We start from the raw sequence: 22570 nt of genomic DNA, 5'->3' as shown, positions 1-22570 counted from the left end.
TTTGCTGATCCCCCAGAAGATCCCCCACCCCTGAAGCCACTTCATTCCCCCCTCTCTAGCTGTCTGGTTTTCAAATAAATGGATTCCCCTCAGGAATACGGGAAGAGACCCAGATGAGGTTAGTAGTGAGACTCATCTCACCTGACTTCAGCCGTTTAAAGAGGTCTGGTTTAAACTAGCTGTTGAGGCTGCCTCTCTGGTCAAGTGCAAAGAGCGATCTCTAGGAGCCAATTCATCCTTCTATTCTATAAAACCAGAAGACTGCTCCCATCTCTTCTCTGTAGCCCTGATTAAGCTTCCCAATCAGACTAGGTCTTGGATGTGGAGGTAGCACTCTGTGTAATGGTAAAAGCAGCCTAAAAAAGTGCCTAATCCATCCAAGCGAACAAGAACGCAAATCTCCCGAGCTACAAATGCCCAACGGGCAATCATCTTCTCAACAAGTACAACAGATCTAAAAAAATTAACTTAAATATATAACATCTTTCATGGAGAAAAAAAAAAACAACACAAAAAGTGTATTTAGTGGTGGTGCTGGGCAAACAGCAACAATTTTCTATAAGATAACACTTCCAACAGAAAATCAGCCATCATACTATTGCAAGTGTAAGTGTGCCTTTTATCCAGCATTGCTATAGAGTGATAGCACTTTCAGCCCGCCTCTCCTTAGAGTCCCAGGAGGAAAACAGAGATTTTTGCCAAGTCGCCTGTTGCTATTTTTTTATCCTGAGTGTTGGCTTTCATCATTACAGAATGGGAATTCTGCCACTGATTTCAAAGACTCCATGATCATAACTGTAACTTTAACTTTATATTAATGTACATGTGTTTAATTTAATTGCTTTGTTTAAAGACAAAAGGAAAAATGAACTTCAAACCTCTCAACTGATTTCACTGCACATGCTCATAGTTCTGCAGTTAAACTTATGCAGCTTTTTCCTCCCCCCATGGGGAAGCAGCACTATAAGAACCACACGTATCTGCGTAATGAAAGTAGCTATTAAATATTTACATTTTCTCCATTGTAATGGAAATTTCACACTGTTCTAGTGTGAAGCTGATTTCTCAAGTCCTTATAATCTAATGTTTTAAGGGTAATTTTATGCAAATCTGTCTGGAGAGCAGGCTAGAGGCTTAACCACCTAAAAAAAAAAATTTAAAAAAAAGAATGCTTTAAGGCCATACCATCAGTGCAGTCCTGTTACTGGAGTTGCATTAATTTACACTTGCATAATTTGTTTGGGAGACTTAGTCATTCTGAGGCAATATGTGACAATCTGTAATCAATTTTACAGAAGAAAGTAATATATCCATCTTCACATGTACACAGATTGAAAGTAAGTGAGCAGATCCTGCTCCTGCGTGCAAGGGAGCATTCACCTCTGAATTCGGGTCATGTAGGGGAGATTTCTCTCAACAGCAGTCCTCTTCAGATCCGGAGAGGTTACACAGAAGCGTTAGCGATAACTTCTCAAAGCAGCTGTCAGCTTGGGGTGCTGTGCAGCAGTAAGCATGATCCCCACCCTGGTTGGTGGCCAGGAGAGCAAGGATGAATCTGGAAAAATGCACACCCGGCTTCCTCTACAAGAAAAAAATGGTGATTTTATTTCTTGTAGCTAGTAGATGTTTGTGGTGGGGGCAGAGGTGAGGATATTTGCTTTTTTGTTTTGGGTTTTTTTTTAAATCCCTAATTCAGTGTTAAGGATTTGAGAACATTCTCTAAAAAGCTGTGGTGATCTCTGTGAGTTTACACAGCCTGACGCCTTGTTTCTAAACCCCAAGACTAAGACCTAAAGGATGTTTAACAAATGTTCTTCTTTTAATCACAACAGCACATCCAAGGGGGATTATTGTTGGGGTTTGGGGAGGTGGGTGTTTGTTTTTAATGTGAATACCTAGCTTTTGTTTTACTTTGTTTTTAAACCAGACCTTCACTTTTGTATTCAACTGAAATCAGAGATTAATTCATGGTGGTTCCATTACTCTTATCTTGAAGCATTCCCTTTAACTCATATTTAATGGATTGATCTACTGGAAAGATATGTACATGAGAAGAACTGCTTTTTACTTTAATGGCAGCAGCCGTGAATGTTAACCTGAACCCAGGCAGAACACGTGAAGAAAGCTTGACAAGGTTCAGAACACCTGCCTAACTGTCAAAGGGCTTCTGCACACATGTTCCTACATATTAAAAAAAAAAAAAAAAAAATCTTGCAAGTTTCTTGTTTCTTGCCACTCATCCAGGGTATTTCCACAGAGAAAACATTATTTGGTATATGCTAAAACGCACTGCTGATGGAAAAAATGGGGCTGAAAGATCAGGAAATTCTAATGATTCTAGTCACATCATTAACTGTGTATTAAAATAATTGTTGGTGTTTAATTTATTATGCATTTTTTATTTTTAAAAGGTTTCTTATTGCCAGAGTGAGTCAGAATACAAACAGGCTGCAAACAGCACCTAATATAGTTACCCCAGAAAAAGGTGAAGTAGTTCCAAGAACAAAACTGCCTGTTTTGTATGTACTCTGTTCTCAATGATTTAAGGCTTATCGCAAGCCATGATAATGACCATCAAACCTGCATTTTCATATTGCTTTAAGCATCAAGTTAGAGCACATTTAAGCAACTGGAAGTCCAGTGGCATGTTACAAGCTCAGATCAAAGCTACTTTAAATCAGTGCTGGTGTAAATGGTTACCCCAATGCTCAAGAACCAAAGGTAGCCTGAGCTGATCCCAGCCACATCACTTCATTCGGCTCCTTTGTCTACTGAAAATCGTACACCTTCTCTACCTGCGGGCTGGTTAGACTGAGGTGAACCTGTGATTCTTTCCTCTCAGCCTCTGGTGATCTTCTAGGAATATTTTGCCATCTGCAAGTAAAGGAAATAAGACTCCAATGTCTGAACCAGCAATTATGCAGAAGTTGTTTTAAAAGCTAAAGGTTCCAAATATTTCTGAAAACAACTGTTCTTGTACTAGCACACAGCTGGCCAGCACCTCATTACCTGGTGCAACACAAGACCTTATTTGTATGGATGTGAAGCGTTTCAGAGTGACAGAAGTGTCCCTGCTGGCACTCCCCTGGCTGTAATGACCACCAACTGGCAAGCGAAACTACCTTTGAAATATGTTATCTTGTGCCTCGTCTCTGACCTATGTCATATTTAATCATCTATTTGTCTCTGGCAGTTAAAAGAAGACTTACAGAAAAAAAGCCTCCTTTCTGCTTTCTTTTGAATTCAGATGAAATCTTGGAGCAAATCACTGTTCTGTTGGACACGCACTTTCTTTAAAAAAAGGGGGAGATTACCATAATTTCCTGGCCACTTCGCCTCCCTGTGCACACCCTGCATTTAAAAGTCACAAAGCCAGAAGTGGTGCTAGTTGTGTCCAAGTTTCCACAGCTAACTTTACCCAGACCTCTCACCCCTTCTGGATGCCAATATGAGTCTGGGTCAGCTGAGGAGACCCCCGTGCCGAGAGTCACACGCAGGACTCCCCCCCGGACCAGCATCTCCTATGCAGGAGGAAAGCATTTGGTGCTATGTTGCTGCCTGGGCAGAGGACCCTTCTCCCAAGGTCTCCTTCTCCTCCTGTTTTCTGACCTCACGCCAGACACAACCTGAAAGCAAAGAGAGCTAAGGGCATTTGGCTGTTAATATGTGTTCTGTGGGTGCTATGGAGGGGCTGCAGGAGGTGGAGACAAACCGGGCGCATCTTGTGGTTAAGGCTAAGAGTTGGCAGCTCTGTTCACAGGGAAAATGATGGAAGAAAGTTATTAATACAATACAGCCTGAAGCCATTATAAACTTCTGCAGTGCAGAATACTCACCCCGTAAAACAGAGAACGATTTCAGGGCTGCTGAAATCGGAAGCAACAAGAACAGAAACCACTGGGAAGCTATTCTCACTTCATAGCAGATACAAGAGTGCTTTATATTGTGGTGACTGTAAGTGACATCTGCTGTACTGATCACAGACCTCCGCTCCTAATAAATTCACAGCACTCTCCCTAAACCTGCTCAGACTCAAAGCAAAAAGGGAGTTAACATAGTGTGGCTGACAAGCAGAGAAGTCAGAAGACATTAGTCTAAGTGGTTGCACCTAATCACCTTCGTTTATACAGCCCCTTCCTGTTCTTCAGAATGAGAGCGTTGTTGGGAGAGTTAGTTTCTGTATCCAAATTCATAACATCTACTTACATGTAAAGAGATATTAACATACTTACAGAGCTTGACTCGCCCATCCCTCATAATTTTTCTTTATGTTTATTTCTTAAGGGCCATAAATCTCATTGCCTGAGCAGTCATCATCATTAGCTAACAAAATTGCTACAAGAGTTAAAATTATCAAGTATGAGAGAGAATCCAAAAATGATGGACCCTGGTAGGATGATTCCTTGACCCAGCACTGTTATCAGAACTTTATTTAATTTCGTGGTGATCCCTTTCAGTGCAGTCATACAACAGGCAACACCTACAGATGCAAGGTCATGCGGTACTCGCTGTTCAAATTCTTTTTGCTCGTCAGGCCGTGGGTAAGATTTAAGCTCAGTGATGCAGTTCACTTTTCAGCACTTCTCCTCAGGTAGCTGGGCATGCTATAAGACAACCCTCCTTCCTGCTAAACACCAGCACATTCTTAGACAACTCGTCATCCTGAAAAGCAGCTGAAACAAATAAACAGTCTGACTGAGAAGCAGAAAATAGTAAACTGACTATGGGTCAAGTAGCAATAGGTGTTTCCGGCTCTCTGCATACTGTAAGTTGTGGAGTTTTCTGCTTACTTGGGTTTTGCCAACTGCTCTAGAGGAAAAACTGAGGTTTATCGTTCATGTGTTTTGTGCTCTCCTGTTAGCCATTTCAGTTCCACATGCCTGTGTTTCCACACCTTTAGGATGTGGTGGAAAATCCTTCCCTTTTTTCCTCAAGAATTGTTAATGCATGCAAGAGTGACCTATTACGAGTAACTAATCAGCTTCCACTTATCTATCCCAGGGAGAGCTTTAGCCCAAAAAGGTTCCTCCATGATAAACCAGAAAGGGGACCTAGACTCCCTCAAGGACTTCTCCAAGTGGTGCAGCAAGAACCCATTATAATGTGGGAGTGGATCGGGCACCGCACTGTACCTTAAGAGCTACTCAATTCCTTGTGGATTACAGAGGGGAAAGTCAGAGGCTTCTCCAGTCTATCCATGCCACCCCTTCACGTGCTGACAGTCCACATGGAAAGGGTAACCCCACCTTCAGTGGGATTCAACTCAGGTCACGGGCAATGGAAGAGTACTTCTTCCATCTGATTAATCCATATCCGTCTTGTGTTGGTAGAATATATACCTATATAGCTCTTAGGGGTCTGAAAGCTGTTTCATACACATGGGCCAAGGCCAAAGTTTTTTGTTTAGCCTAAGCATATTGATGGTTTTTAGCACCTATGAATTACAGGCCAGGTTTTGAACAGAATATTTTGGAGGGATGCACCAACTCAATGTGCTCGGCTCATAGCACCTCATATTAAGTCTTATTTAACTCTTTCAGTAAGTGCCCATGTCCTACAATCATTGCTTCTAGTTTCAGTTTTTCCAAAAGATCTCGAAGACACATCCTGCCTCTCCCATAAGGGCTCATTGCGTGGAACCAGCCTGCTACGTTAGGTACACGCTTCCTCACATGGATCGCCCCTCCAGGGAACGGACACTGGCTTCTTTCCTTCATCTGCCTGGGCAGCTACATTGCACCCGTAAGCCTTGCTGAACGAGCTTGCCTTAGAGAGAAGCATTTGTTGCACAGACTGTGTCTTTGAGAGGAGAAGGAGGCTAACTGCTAAGACTGAAATTACCCACATCTGCTACTATTCCTTTTATCTTTTTTTCTCCGCGATACTTAGGAGTTGGGAAGAATTTGATGATTTCCTCAGTATGCTGACAGACAGCTCTGCAAAAACATGTGATGTTACTTAAAGTTCTTCCTTGGTCAGGTGTGTTTGGATTAGTTGTACACAGATGGAAGAAAAGCTGTATGACATTCAGCTGCTATCTTCTATCTGATAGCGTAGGATATCAGAGCGCTGCATCTCATAGCCAGTGGCAGTTATTTGTGAAAGAACGCAAGAACAAGGCAAACATACAGCAACATATACCCTACCTGTTATCCTTCTGGATTTTGGAATTCTGCTGTTTAGAGATTTTGCAAACCCAGGGGCTGCGTGTAGTCTTTTGGGTTAAGCAGTCCCTGACTTCTTCCTCATGATCCAAGATATCCCAATCTTTTAAAACTGAATGACAGAAATACATAAGCACTAAAATGCTGCTAAAACAAATATACCCTCTTCACACTAGCATGGCTTTGGTATAATGGTTGTTTACTGTGGAAGGTAGTGTGAAATAACGCCTATCTGCTCTGTGTCTTAATTAAGATGAAAGCAGGGGGGTGTGAAGGAGAGGAAGGGATGAGTGATGTCTCTGCAGATAAGTTGATCTAAGACAAGCCAACCACCTTCAGACTTCCATGGTTAAGAAATACAAAACAGGTAAGCAAAGCAAAATCTTTCCAAATTACATTGAAGTTCATAAGTGAAGCTAATTAAGCATCAGACTTAAGTCAGCAGTTTAGAAGAGTGGTACATTGCACACTGTTTCTGGTTTTAGCTTTCTACGGCTAAATCCTCCTTTCTGAGATCTTGCAAAAGCAAACCAGTGCCAGGAGTGCTCCACGTGCCCAGTTTAGCTTTCTGACAGCCTTATTCCTTTTATTCAGATCCCCATGCTGAAACTTTTCTGTTTCACACTCTGATCGTGGCCACAGCACACCTTATTTGGTTTTGTCTATACCCCTACAGCCTCCCAAGCCAAACCTTTAGCACCTGATGTTTTGTTTAGTATTGCAACTTTCGTGTGACTTAGCCTACCTTTCTCCTCTCTCTCTGTGCTCCACATAGGTCAAAACAGCTGCCGAGGTCACTTCCCCAGGTGCCATTCCTCTGCTCACCTAGCACTCTCCATCTGTCACACGCAGCCTTCTTGCCTTGACTCCTAACCTGAAAATTCCCTCACAAATGAACTTTATACTGTCAGCTCTGTGAAAACCTTTTTGTGCGCTTCTAATCAGGAGTCTTCTCCTGCCGCCTCCTTGTCACTTTCTGATGTGCTGATATGCACGGCGGCTCTGTGCAACTCCTTCTAGAACATCCCTAAATCTCCTGCTTCCTCTTCCTTCAGAGCTTACTCCATGACAAATGGGTAGGGCAGATGGTAAGCTAAGGTCTCAGCTAATAATCTTCTGTCATTTTAGTAAGTGTCTGCATGTACATGATGTTCATATCACTAGTTCAGAAGGATATATTCTCACGTCACCATTGATGGATTAATTCCAAACACATCAAAAGACCTTCTGTATCAGAACAACAACTACTGAGCTGCTCTGGGACAGCCAGGAACAAAAAGCCAAGCATAAACTATGCAAGAGCTGTATACAAATTCTCTTGACAGGAACGTGAGCAACAGGGACAGTCTTCTAAAGATGATTAGACAGTTCTTGAGCCTGATCCCCATAAAGCCACTATTTTGAGACACCCTGTTCTTCTGACACAGTTCCCTTTTTGGTCAGAATGGCTTAGAGCTGACAGGAATGCTTAAGCTATCTCAAACAGAGCTCAGTGTAGACTATGACACTGATACCAGTTTTACACAGGGCATGCTGACATACAGTCTCCATGATCAGCAGAATAAAAACTGAAGAAAATCAGTAATAACTATCAGTAGCACCCTAGCCTCTTTTGCACACCAATTATACTTGCTTCTTCATGTCAACCACCTATTACCTCCTGTGGCATGCTAAAGTCAAAGCTTCATGAAGAGAAGATTTTACAAAGTTTTAGTTTTACTGTCTCCCCCAGAATGGCTCAAAAAAGCAGAACTTTCACACACTCCTGTAGGATCAGAGCAGGCGGCCACAAATAATACAGAAACTGTCTATAGAGTTTTTGTGCTAAGATTGTTCAGCTGCTATAAATGCTCCTAGAAGTAAACAAACAGCAAGCACAAGAATTTTCACAGCAAAAACCAAAATTCTGTCTGTAATTGCAGGTTAACCCATGCAATGTTTCCCTAAACTCTGTGTAATGAGGAATTCCTAATAAGTGCTCTTCAAGAAATACACCATTTTAGAGAATCTCAGACCTAAACATCCCCTTTGCTTTGAAGCAAATCCAAATATATATGATCCAGAAATGAATGAGATCACTGGAAACCATCACTGTATTACCTGTAAAGTGGCTTTAAAAGAACAAATAGTATGTGATAGATAAGTGTGATAATAGGTTAGCATAGGAGAAGAAATGTGAGGCTGCCCCAGAAGAGGGGACAAAGTTTGCATTGACATTACCTTTACCAATCATACTTTTTGGCCTGCATACAATAAAACTGGAGCAGGAAGGAAGACATATCAGAACAGGAGCTAGGCACAGAGATCTAAGAGTAGCTGAAAGTGGAAATAAGTCTTGATATAGAGTTTGGTATTTCTAATTTTGTCAACAAAAATCCTGCCTCAGGAATCAGGCAAGTCTGATCTTGTTAAGTGTATGGGCAACATCTTTGTGCCCATAAAAGAGGTGACCTGCACACAGCTGAGATGGACTCGTTTGGCAAACACAAAAACTGCCCACAACTTCACCTGAATTATTTTAGCAGCAAAGGAGCAGACTTATATTTTTCCCTCCCTTTTCCACATACTGTAAATACCTGTCTCCTGTTTTTGGACAGAATGAAATGCAGAGGTGCTAAAAATAACTACCTAACTAAAGCTGTCCCCATCTCCCACCACCCACCCATTCCTGAGGTATGACTGGCCATTTCATAATCAGGAAATGTGTGAACTCTTGGGGAGGGGGGGGTGTACAAACAAGATCTCACGAGGTTACCAGCCTTTTCCAAAGGTTTAAATACACTTCAGATAAGAATCTAAAGAGGCAGGAGAGCTCCAGACATCTTGAGCTTTACCCTTCACTAGTTTCTGACTCAACTGGTTTAGGTGCTCCCTTCAAAAAGAGGAAGAGAATGCACCCATGTGGACAACTCAATTCCATTACGTGCCATGTTTCAGCTTGAAAATGAGATTGTTTTTTTCTTGCTGCAAAACATTTCAGTTGGCATTTCCCGGCTTCATGAGTCTAATTAAAACAACCCTATAGCAAACTACATCTAAGCCAACTCAACTATGTGGGTTTATGGTGTTGTGTCTTTTTTAGTATTATTATTTTTCCTCTGAACTGACATTTACTTCTTTCATTATTCCATAGTCACAAAATCTTCTTCTACCTCTTTTTAATGAGTCAGACCCTCCTGCCCTTACTCTGGCAAATCTTTCCTCCATTCCAGAGTGCCCTGAAAGAACATTGCTAAAACCTTTTCAGAGGCCATTCATTTATATCTCTATTCAAACCAGCTTGAGCTATACTTTTTTGCTCATGCCCTTTGAGTGCTTGTATGCCTGAGAGTTATTAGCACAATCCTCACACCGAAGGTACAAACATGTGTGAATGCCCAGTTCTCCCATTTGCCTCCCACCTCGCGATCCAAGTAACTTAATAATTAGCATTCTGGTTGCATCGTCAGGGAGCAGAAATACTTATGGGCTATAACAGCTGAGCAAAACAGAGCAGATGCAAAGACACAGAGCGAGAGAGATTTTCCACAAGAGAACTTGCCCTGTAACAAATCAGCTTGAAAGGGAGCAAACCATTTGGAGGCCACGTGAGATGCATTATCCACCCTTTCTGCCTCACATTTCATGCTTGTACCGCCTGAGTAAGATGCTCATTAATCCCAGGATCCCAGGTTTGGCAATTTTAGCTGATGGGTGAATTGTCATAAAGTCTCCTGTCAGCTGCTATTTGTAGTGATTGCGCTATGAGCTTGACATGCACTGCATTGTTCAAGCTGGTTTTGTTCTTTTATTTTGCTTGGGCTGGCTGCCTCCTGGAACCTCTACTCTGCCTACTTCCTGAGGATTAAAGCATGTCTTCTGGGCAAGGAGATGCAGGGACCACCTGCAGATTCTGTTTATACATCCAGCCTTGTAGCCTGATTGATCTCACAATAGGACGGCACAATGTAAACACTTCATTATTCCACTAAAGGATATGTGCTGTACCACCTAAGGTCCCCCCAGCCAAGAGTCAGTTTTAGATGGTTAAAATCTGCTAAACCACACCAAAAGAAGCTAAACAAAGGAAAATCCATCCTAGCAACATTTTAAAGTCTCCAAGTTAAACTAATTAAATGCTATTAAGTCGGAAACTTTACCCTACCCCTTTATTCTAGGATTTTGCCATCAAGCCTCAGCAGTGCTCAGGCCCACTGCTTCTGATGCACTGCTTCAATGTGCCTAATAACCAACAAAACCCAGATTATCAACAGGATTTATTCCTGCTCTGGGACTACAACACCACAAATTCAGCCTTGGGAACGCCTTTCTCGGTGTGGGGATGGGCAGGAGACAGAAGCCCAGTTTTGGCTCTGCCTGGGATCCACCTAGAGAGAAACGGGAGCCGGAGGAGACCCCTCTCCTTGGCCGTTTTCAGCACAGCACCTATTAACTGCGCCGCCTCCCAGCCTGGCACGGCAGAGGGGCAAGGGGACAAGGTGGGGGGGACCCTTCTGTTCCTCCCAAGCCACAGAAGCACAGAGCATCAATTCTAAGTCTTTCCTACAGGAATTTTGTATCGTTATTTCCTTTTGCCAGACGAGGAACTGAGAAAGAGAGGCCAAATTTGGGGTGGGCAGTCATGGTCTGCACCTGACCCAGCACCGAGGAGCTCTCACTGCTTCCTGCACCGAGCCTTGTATCACCTTTCCCCCTCCGCTCGGGAGCAAACGCCTCCTCCTAGGGAGAAAGGACAAGTCAAGGGCAGAGTCCTGGCCATAACATTGCATCTCCTGGGACTCAGGGCTTAGCTCTTATGAGTATTTCAAAATCGTTCTTGTGGTTTATTTCCCTTCGGGATTTGTTTGTTGGTTGTTTTGTTTATTTAACAGCGTTAATTAAAAACTAAAGGCACACCCAGCTAAAGCGAGGAGCGGTAATCTGAGGAACGAACGGCCCAAGTTCCTCAAGAGGGAGGAGAAGGTTACCCTGAATTTGTCTAGGTAGCTGTAAATACTAAAAGAACAGAAAAATATGGAGTACGTCAATGTCTGTAACGCACTCTGCACACATCTCAGTCTGCTTCTGAAAGCATAAACCAAAACGACAGAATTTAATTCTGCTTTAAACAAAACAGCCCATTTTGATTCGTAAACAAGGCATACGCATGCACAGACTGTCAGCGTATCTGTTGAATTGGGCATTCACAGCTTCAATACAAAAAGCAACCATAAGGTCTTGATTGAATAAAAGACATAAGCAAAGCATGTAAGCACTCACTAAGGTCAATGACACTTAAAACACATATGTACTTACATGCTTTACAGAATCAGAGCTTAGTTGTTCAGCAAATTGCAATAGTTTGGTGTTTACACCAAAGAGGTTATTAATTCAAATACATTTAAAAAACAAACCAACAACCCTTTTCTGCTTTGGATCACACTGTAAGCCTTCAACAAGATGATGTGTGAAACTTTAGAGTGCTTAAGTCTGTCTGAAAAATGGATGTCATTACCCTGCTGGCTAGTCATGACCCTCATTTTAATGATAGGCACCTAAATTTAATTCCCTAAATTCACATATAGATTAGTAAATAGGAATACTTTGAACTGAGAAATCTCTGAAATCATAGGAAGATCATTCCAGTCATAAAAGTAAGTTCCAATCCTTCCAATTTAGACTCCCGAGAAGAAAAGTAAAAAGTCACTTTGGAATTGAAAAGGGGGGGGTGGGGGAAGACAAGCTCAGAATCTATGTAGAAGAACCTATGTATTAGAAGAAAAAAAAGTGATTTACGTTTGATAGAGGACAGATACAGCCAAGACTTTAAACATGGCACCAGCATTGGTTCAGGAAGGATTTCTGCCTACAGCCTGTGATAGATAAAGCAGCTTTAAAAAAATGCTCTAGGCTAGAATTTTCTCTGAATTTCTCTTAGTAAACTTCATCTTTGGAGATTTCTTTTTATGTACAACACGATACAGTTTATCCTATCTTTACCAGCAGCTTACTGGAGGAGCAGTTTCTTACTGTGTGAATTGTTCCATGATTTTATTTGAAGGAAAGTCCTTACTGTATGAAAGGAAATTTAAGCCAACTCTAAATTCCTATATGCATTGTGCCGCCCCTCCCTCCTTCAAATCAATGGAAGTTAAAAACTATTTAAACCAAGAGCAGGATCAACCCACTACTTTTAACAAAACTCACCAAAACGTGAGATCCCAACTTCTTCACAGCTGAATTCCTCACGAGGCCAGGCCTGCTCCTGCCATCGCGTGCAACCACCAACGCGCCCAGCCGCCGCTTACCCCTGTGGCCGCAGGAGCAAGGCGCTTTCTCCTGAACCCTGCGAGGCACCGTTCACGGAGCCGAGACGGTAGCTCTCCTTCAAAACTTTGCTAGCACCATCCTGACACAGCGGGACAGCCGCTCCATTTTAAAAGGCGCACGTTCTGCCTGCAAGGAGCACTGCTGTGCAGAGACGTGAGAGCAGTCTGCAGGAGCAGCAAGCTCTTCCTCCCGCACCCACCCCAGCAGGTGAACCTTGTCAAGTCTTCTGAGCTTTCCAGGCCTTCCTCTGTGAGCTGATGGGTACATGCCTCGGCACCACAGAGGAGACTGACAAGGCTATGCGTTACAGTATTCCCAGCACAACCCGAAATCTCCCGCACAATAGAGATTCCTTTTAGGGAATAGCTCTGCAGCGCTTAATAGAGATTGATTTATTTTTAAGAGTCGCATAGCTATAATTCAGTTCATTCTAACGTGTCCAGACTTGTTCTTCATGGTCTTTTCTTATGCCCAATAGCTTTTCTTTCAACCTGCTTTCCCTTTCAAAACTTTCCCACCATTTTAGGGCCCGTCTTTCTAACCCAAAGCAGATAAATTTCAATTTATGATCTCCCCCACGTTTGCAGCAGCAGAAAGTAAAAAAGACGTTTTCTCTATCAGGCAAAGAAATCCTCGCTTATCGCCTTCCCCTCTGCCCCCGGCCACGGAGCGCTGGCGGAGCCGGTCAGCAGAGCTGCCGCCCTCAGCCCCGGCGCGACGCGCGGCAGAAGGAGCAGCGCTGCCGGGTTGGCAGCCTCCGCTGGAACAGCATCCCTCTTACAACACGCATCTGGAGGAGCGGCTGGAAATCCAAATCTGTGGAACATCAGCGTTATGAGAGATGAAGCTAAGCTACAGGTTTGGAATCCAAATCTGAAGTTATTTCCAAGTTGAAGAACCGGGGACTTGTTTCAACGCTTTATAGAAACGGAGCCATGCGGTTTCGATCTGAATCAGAAAACTCAGGCGTGTTCAGAGCCTGGCTTTGGTTTGGGCCCTGTGCCTAATCACAGCTGGTTATAAAGTGATTACTCAGCACCGCTTGTCCAGTTCATTCATCTTGCAGCCTCTGTACTACTTCTGTGCTGTTATGTATACTTGGCATCCTTTACTTGTTTATGTTGTGATCAGGTAAATCTAAATGCATTTTTGCTTTCACACAAAGGAGCTAAAATATTGGATGGGGGGGTTGAGGAGATCACCTCAAACATTTCAGTTTCTCATTTCTGGCATCCCCACAGAGCCACGAAATGTAGGTGTTTTGTGCAAAAGCAGAGTTCCTAAGTTACTTTAAGCGGGCTGCTACCGGTATGTGCCACACAGAGTTTTTCTTTGTTGGTGCTACCACTTTATAGTGTTCAAAAATAACCCAAACAGGTTAGGTAGTAACCGAGATATTATCTGAGTAAATTTTACCTCAGGGGATTCCTTCAGAGTCAAAAATGTTTTAGTCTGTCTGCACGAATGTGGCCCCAAGGAAGATTTTACAAGCAAATAAGTTGAACGGCACAGAAAAAGCAGGCAAACATAGAAAGGCGGGGGGAAGAAACAGAAAAAATTGCAACACATTTTAGTAGCTATGCTTTTTAATACCTTAGTACTGATATTTGTCTGTCTTTGCAAAAAATGAAAATACATCTGGGCTTTTGTAAAAATGACAGCTTGCTTGTTTTGGTTTTGTAAGAGGCACAGGCAGGTCCAAACAAAAATCCCAGAACCAAACACCATTTGTGGTAGGAAGAATCAAACTCCCAGAATACAAGCGCTCCTTTAATTTGAGTACTTTACAATCCAAATCCTCTTGTGTCTCTGGATTACACTGCTGGGCATTGTCTGACCATAAAGCCAATTTAATTTTCCAGGGCATGGATGATCTTCCAGTGCTTTCGAGTTGATCTAGAGAATTTTACACTGCCTGCTTCTTCCGTTGCCAGTTTCATAAGGAAAATAACTTAAGCCAGAGGTGTCTATGTCCCATGGTAACCTTATTCTGCATATATAGCCTCTTGTGTTCACAGCAGCCTGGTTAAAGTTAGAAGAGAGATAGCCAGCTCACTGTCTGCCTGTCTTCCGGCCCACACCCTTTTCAGATCTGCAGATCCCACCTTCTTCCCCTGTAATAAGCAAGACCAAAACTTTAGGACACTCATACACACACAAACTATATGAGCACTCATATACTTTGGTATTTGAAATCCAGATTGGATTTATGCAGAATTACCCAGCCATGTCTCTTTATAGTAGTAGAATTGAGCAAGAAACCTATCTATGAACCCAGATCCAATGTTACACCAGCAGATTTGGATCATATTATATACAGACTGTGTAATATGGGTATTGTAGCTACTATTTTCCCAACAGCACAAAATACAAATGAACAAATATGGAACACATTTTGTCATGACTCCCTTCATATCTTCTCTTCACATGCATGCTGATATCAGTAAGTATTTCTTTCTTCACTTATATATTTGCACAGATGCTCATATACAGGCAGGCAGGCAAGTAAGTGTGTGTGTGTCTGTTTATATACAATTTAAAATTATTATGTTATATTGCATATATATCTTAAATACCTGCAATACATACTACATATATGTAACATATTTTGATATATTTTTCCACAAAAGAATACATGTAGTACTATGTTTAAACATGTCTAAATGTGTCATGCTAAAAGTGTTTTGCCTACTGTCCTACTGCCTCTTGTAGGTTTCAGAACGTAACAAATCAAAGGGGTAAATGAGAGAAAAAGAGTGTTTTAGCATAAATCCTCCAACACTTGACTAGCTAACCAGGACAGATGAACAAAGCCACAGGATTTAGATGACCAGCTCTATAGCTCTGGCTGCACTCATTTCACTGCAAACTTATTTTAGGCACAGCTTTGTAGCCACTCTCCCCATTTAGTTTAGTATTTTGCATAGGGTACACCAGCTCTTGCAAGGAACTTCTGGACTAGATATGCCACTAACACTAGATAGACAGCAGGAGAAATTCAGCATATAGTACTATCAGAATTACTTGTGGCTAGCCATTCACAGATAAAAAATGCTGGAAAATGTTTGTTCCTGATAAGCATTGACCAACATGATAAGCAAACCTGTTAAAAATCTTGTTCCTTACTGCATTTCTCCAAATCAGTTACTTCAGCAGGCCCGCACGAAAGCTGAACTCTGTTAACATACTTGTGAATCAAGCCCAAGAGGAGTTCAGAGAGAGAGAGAGAAGCAGAGGCAATGAAGTTAGGACTCTAGCCAGGGACTTGTCCCAGAAGGTCCTAGCTGGGCGGCGTGAGCCCAAGTGAAGCCCAGGAGGAGGTGAAGAGGGGAGCAGCGTGGGTGATCGGCAGCCCAGAGCTACCTCCCTGACCCTGTTTCGGTTAGCAGCAGTCACAGCCTGTGAGCAGGACTCTAACCCCTGCACAGCTGGGATGTTGGCACTGTTCTAGGACATCAGTTCAAACTGTTTGGGGAAGTGCTGTAAATATCCCCATTGTATAGATGAGGAAATAAAGTATGCAAGGACAGAATGCTTTACCATAAGGCCAGGAGATGTAAAGATTAAAAGAAAAAGGGTCACATCACTACCTTAGGTCAAGATTTTCGGTACTGAAAAGATCAGTAGACTACTGTTAGTTAGAGAGGAATAGACCTTAAGGGGACCCCCAGAAACCACATGGGCCATTCCGGTACCCCAAGGTGGGGTCATCTCCTGGGTGTATTTCTCTGTGTCTATTCCGAAAGGCCTCCAAATATCCCCCACAGCCAAACTTGTTCCAGTGCATCAGTGCAGTTTATTCTTTATGGTAGGTACATTTTCAAATCTTGCATTCGATACAAGTTCTAGCTTTCTTTTGAAAGGGGTATCTCCTCCCAGGGGCCGGCTTTGTGTCCCTTCAGAACATGACAAATAATCAACTGATGAGGAGAGGTGAGCAGGACAAAAAAGAGGAAAACAACCCAGCTCTCTGTGAACTACATAAATGAATTTCTTCATTGTCTAAAAATGTTCTTGCCCTTTTACTCTTAAACTTTACCCATCAGTCATTCGTGTCCCTGAGGAATAATTAGTCTGAGAATTTCTGTATACCAAGGAGAGCATGTTTTTGTTATTTTTAATTTTTCATGGTACCTAAAGGGATGGCGAGTTCTTGCTTGCCTTAGAGCTGAAGCACCCAGCAAGGACATCTTCATCCCTACTTTGTTCCTCTGTACTTCTTCTGTAACAACGAATCCATACTTAAAAGTGATACTTAAACCTGGAAAGGCTTTGGGGTCCCCCAAGCACCCCTTGGAAGACCCTCAGAGTTACAATGGGGTTGGCTCCTTTCTTCTCACGTAGACTATCTGCCTGGCAAAAACCTCTTACTTCTGCCTCTCAATGCAGTTACATCTTTTAGGGACACTGAAGAGAGTGGGTCCAGTGGCAGAGATCCCTCCAGCACATCACCTGTACTGGCTCCAGACAACAGGGTGCGGAAGCAGTGATCCTCTGAAAGCCTCACAGCTGAGGCTCAACAACCACCTCCATGGAGGCAAAGCTTCCTGAACTGATTCAAGAAAGCACAGGGTTGCTGTCAAGGACAGCTGTCAGGCAGCAGAGTCTGCAGGAAAATAAGACCTTTTGTATTTGGAAAGCCTTATGTGTGAACGGTTTCATTCATCTGGGATAAAGTTAAATAGGTGCTGGCTTATGTTTGAAATATGTCCAAGGTGGTTTACCTGAATGGTATTCACATCAACAGAGTTTTATCACCTTTAAATTGTTTTTGTTTTATTTGCCTATTCATAAACCATTCCAGGGAGTGTTTATGGTTTATTTGAAGCCCGGTGATATTGGGACAAGTTGTACAGCATTGCTATTTTTTGCGTTTCCTTGATCAGATTCACCTACTGCACAGAATCAGGAAGGTCTGCCTAGCTTTGACCAATGATAACAGAAAAGCCTTTTCTCCAGTATCTGACTGCAAGGCCAGTAAATGCCTCATTATGCAGTTATTTGAAAGTACTTCCAGGCTGCTTTTGCCAAAGACACAGCCTGACACAGCTAACATAAATAATTTTACTGGCTCCTTCCATAGATCTGATATATTTTTGAGACAAAAATATTTATTGCAAACGGCATTATGCAGAAAAGATTAAGAAGTTTTGCTGTGTTGCCACTGAGCTAAGCTTAAGCTCTTTGTTCAACTATAGCACATCTCAGGGAAGACAGCTGGCCTGATGATCTTGATTTGGCCATCTCCAGAGATGAAGTGTTCAGCGCTGTCCTGAAAATTTTTGATCATCAGGTGACCTCAACCACAGAGGAATATAAAAAAAAATTTCCCCAGCTATTTCCCACTTCCCCATCCCAACAGGTCTTTTCTTGGTCTTCTCTGTCCCCATTCTGGTTTTCAACTTTCTTTTGGATTGTGAGTTGCGGGAGAAGACACCACATTCCATGTGGTCTTCACCAGTAAAGCGCACTTCACCCAGGTAAAAATAAGCCTTAGGCTTCTGTTTACTGCTCCTGCCCGTTCCTTACATTCAAAGGCTGCCTTAATCCTTTTGGCCACGACACCAACCTAGGAAGGCCTCTGAAGCTAGTTGCCTGCTGATCTGAAATCCTCTGCAGAATCACTGTCCTCAAGGATACGTGTCACCCCTTCTCATGCCATCACACCGCTTTCATAGGCACGGCCCAGCACTTCTCGTTCCCAGGTGCATCCATTTGCCTTTGCACAAGCACAAGACTGTTTCCCAAGAGACCTTAATTATTCTACGCACCTTGACCTCCTTAAGACAAAGCCACGGCTTTCCGTGTCACGCTACACGCTCACAGACGGCACAACAGCGGTCTCATCTTTCTGGAAGCCATTGGTTTATTTTGCATTTAGACTAAATATCCACGCCAGCGTAGGCCTCCGTTACAGGAGAGCAACAGCTCTGATGCCCCAGCGAAACCAAGCTGCAGCCTCCCACCGTGCTGACTCAGTGAGCAGTAAACATCGGCGCTAAGGCTGGTGTTCGCTAGAAACGGAGTCTCTTGCATACGTCATGCATATTTTACTAACGCATCACCGTGGAACTTGATAGTCTCACGCGATCATTCCCAGCGAACCTTGCTCTTCTCTCGCCGGCCTGTTTGCACGGGCATCTTTTTTGGCTTTAAAGTTTTAGTAGAAAGACCGAAGGAAGTTTTGAAACGCTTCATGTCACGGCGAATGTCTGCGCCGAGCAGCAGCTGCCGATTTCCAAAGTACCGATTCCCAAAGAGAAAAGCTGCCAGCTCCTGACCACGGCACTGCCCCGGCCAGCAGCAGCGCGGCCGGCAGGGGCGCGAGGCTGCGGCTGCCGCCTCGCCTGCCGTGCCCGCGCTCCGCTGCCAGGGCCTGGTACGTCGCGGGCGGGCGTGGGCATGGAAACGGGGCGGCAAAGGGAATTCGAAACGGAGTTACCCAATCCTGAACCCAAATTCTGAAATTTTCCAGAACAGTTTAAATAAAGCCCCTGTTCATTTTGATTAATTATTTTCCCCCCTTGGAAAACTCCTTGAAAGTTATCCCATTTTGCGGGTTACCGGAAGGAATCCATTCCAGAGAGCTTTCTAATATCCTCCCACTGAAGTAGAGGCCCAGGCACACTCCAGCTACGGTTAGTGCTTCTCTCTGCCAATTGCTGTACACAACAGATCTCGGGCAATCCCTTCCATCCTTACAGAGCATCTGTTCACACCCTTGGACAGAAAAAAGCAAATTAAAAGTGATTAGAAAACGGTTACACGAAGACAACTTCTAAGGATCTCACAAGTTTTTTTTCTTTAATAATAATAATCTAACTCCATTAAGAAAAAAAAAAAATCCAATTGTAAGTGGTTTTGTCAATGGTGGGAGTTAGCAGGGAAGACAAGGAGCTCAGCTTTAGCCAGGTTAAACAATAACTTGCTACTATTTGTGGCTGGCTCCCAGAGGGCCAAAGAAATTAACTCGTGGTTACTTAAATAATAGTTTTATTAAAACAATGATCAGATCAAATAACTGGCATGTACGTGCAGGAAGTCTTTCAAAATACTCAGGTCCTGCAAAAAAGTTAGATCAAGAAAACGTCTTTTAAATGTCTGATCCCTGAAGTAACTGAAACCCATAGAAACTGGATGCCTTAAAAAGAAAAAGATTTTTTTAAACCTTAATCCTAACATTCTCTCCTAAGAATAACACAGTGCTCTACTTTCAGTGCTTTCTCTTTGTGCAGATGTTTTTGTTCCCTTGTTACAGTAGAGAAATTATTTTTTTTCTGTGACCACAGCTCTGTTTTAACCTTTTATTTTTAAAAAGAGAAATAAATGAAGGACATCTACAGCTGTGTGGTTTCACATCCCCCGGCTGAGTCGTCCAGTGAAAGGAGCAAGTAACCAGAGAAGAGGAACGCTGACTGAAGGACAAGCCTCCAGACACTCCGCAAGCTGTGGGCAGCCGCAGCTGCAGAAGTGCAGGTGAGAGCCAACACAGGTACAGCACCGGAGGGTACCCAATCCCCTTTTTTTTTTGCCGCCGTGGGTTCACAAGCCCCCTTTTACACACTCACGTATTTGCGGGCGAGAAGAGCAAATTCAGTCCGAAGTCACTCCGCCGCACCGGGACGACGGGACTGGGTTGAGCGCGCCACGGCCCCCCCGCTCCCTGCCGCGGGCTTGGCGACTGCGGAGCCAGGTCTGTGGCGAAATAGCTCCCAGCGACGTTACCCGCTTCGGTACCAGCGGATCGCGGCGCACGGAGCAGTCTGCGCCTGCAAAGGGCCAAATAACCTCACAGGGTTCAACGAGAGTGCAGAAAGGCAGGGTGCCTGCAGGCAGTCTTTGGCCCCTATTCTCTGCGCTTCTGATCCATGAGACTAATTGCCCGGTGGAAGCTTTGTGACTTTCGGGGTTTGGGAAGGCGGCTCGAGGTACTGGGAGTTGTTTATACAATCCACAGCGCAAATGGATGCTGTCAGCAAAGCAACACGTGTTCAAAGAGAACGGCAGCATAAAGAGTGTCTGATTTCTTCAAAACGGAGAAGGAGTTTTCCTAAGTGTAAACACACGCACACACTTGTGGCAGGCATCCAGCTAAAGGTGAATTGCTGCCCCTAACCTGTGCTTGCGTCTATCAGTTTGCATTATACTCAGGTAGCGGTGAGCGCTGCCTTTTGGGTGGGTGTAGAGTACTTGGTGAGATTTTTGGATGAAGGGCAGGTAGAAACTTGCTACGTCTTGTATCCAAGCTTCGAGTATTTACCTGTTGGAGCCCTGCATATTAAGGCCCACGCATTTACCCTGCAATGCAACGTGGAATTTTAATGAATTCATGGACTCTGAAGGCCCCCACCCACCTCTTCTCAAGCAGCTGAAATCCTTTGCATTCCTCTCAACTATACCTACTCTGCGTGCGATGGCAGCAGATCAGACTGGGAACTGCTACTAAAGCTACAAAGAGACAGGCATTTCCAGGTGCCATCCCAGCCAAAGCAGAAAATGGCCTTCCTCTCTCAAAGCACAAGAGGATCAAAAAATAACTCTCAGTTCTGCCCTCCCATGCCAAGCTATATGGCATTAAGGTATACAGCATCAGATGCCAGACTTGATCACTTTAATCTTCCTATTGAAGAAACCACTCTTTCTCAAACACAAAATGTTTGTGGTGGATATAATCAACTGATTATCTGAAGGAAAAAATCAAAGCCAGCAGTGAGGTAGCCCTTTGCAGAGCCTTAAACAGATTTACCGCGCTGCACATCATCCCCATCCAAGGGGAAAAGGGGTGCAAATAAAAGCTAACTTCCAGTATGTAGCAGAATCCATTTTTACAACTGATGTTGTAAACCTCCAGGTATAAAGTTTTGTCTTAGCCCGAGGGGAGGGCCTATGCTGCCCACCAGAGAGATGGAGGCAGAGACAGTTTCTATTGCAGTATCTCAAAATGGGATGAAACACTGAAAAGATAAACTCTATATATCATCAGTCTCACATATTATATTGACAGCTACTACTGGAAAGGCAAACGAAACATGTTCTGTGAAAAAGAGAGGACAGCAGAGAAGAGGAATGGGTAGCTGGGATGGAAACAAAAGATAGAAGATACAACGTTAAAGCTGGTCAGTCCTTATCTGCCTCCAGCTGGAGCCCAAGGGACTCCTCTCCATAGACAACAGTGGTACATCTTCTCATGCCAGGACATCCTGAGTGAATTGGCTTGACAAATCCCATAGCAGGTAAGAGGATTTCAATTAGGATGAGATTTGACATTTCAAAGCAGGCTTCTTAAAAATACAACCTGCCAATGACAGTCAAAACCAAATTTTGGATTAAGAAACATGGGACAGGTCTGTGTTCTTCTAAATCCCAGGCTCAGCATCAAAGGAGAAGAAACAGGGTGAGTAACACATGCAAATGGCTGTATTTACATTTGAAGGCAAATCAGAAATGCCTGTCATTAAAGAAATCCCTCAGCTGGTATCCCACCCTAGGAGTCAGACTGTATCACTGAGCACAATAGCATTTATACGTGTGCATGCTGAAAATAGCCTGCCTGCTGCACTCCAGGACCTGGACGGCTGTTTCACTGACATACATACAGTGCTGGTGACATTCGGTTATCACGTTACCTATCACATGAGTGTTTTCCCCCTCTTCGGCTACTCCTGAATGGTGAACTTACAGCAGAAATTCTTTTAGCAAGACCCTTGCATTTACTTTTACTGTACCCAATCTCACATCTATTTCTCTCCTTGTCTCTCATTTTATGCCTTGATCTGTTCTCCAGGTATTCAGTTTGTCTGACATTACCTCCCAGCTCTGTTGCGGCCTGTTTCACTAGCATGCTTCCACTTGATGGGTGGCAGTCTCTAGTAAAATTAGCACAGAAGAGTGGTCCCCAGGACCAATCATTAAGAGCTTTCAATAACAACTTCCCTCTAGTCCTAAAGGTCTCTTTTCACTTAAATCTGCCCTTTAGCTTATCTATTAGTCACATTTTTTCTTCCATTACTCAGCTTCTCCCTCCGTTTCACATGCTACAGCGTACTAGAAGCTAAGCAAGAAGGACTACACTTCCTTGACTAGAAATACCAGTGCTT

This window comes from Phaethon aethereus (assembly GCF_964289735.1).
Source record: "Phaethon aethereus genome assembly, chromosome: 2".
Taxonomy (NCBI): domain Eukaryota; kingdom Metazoa; phylum Chordata; class Aves; order Phaethontiformes; family Phaethontidae; genus Phaethon; species Phaethon aethereus.
This window is presented reverse-complemented; position numbering follows the sequence as displayed.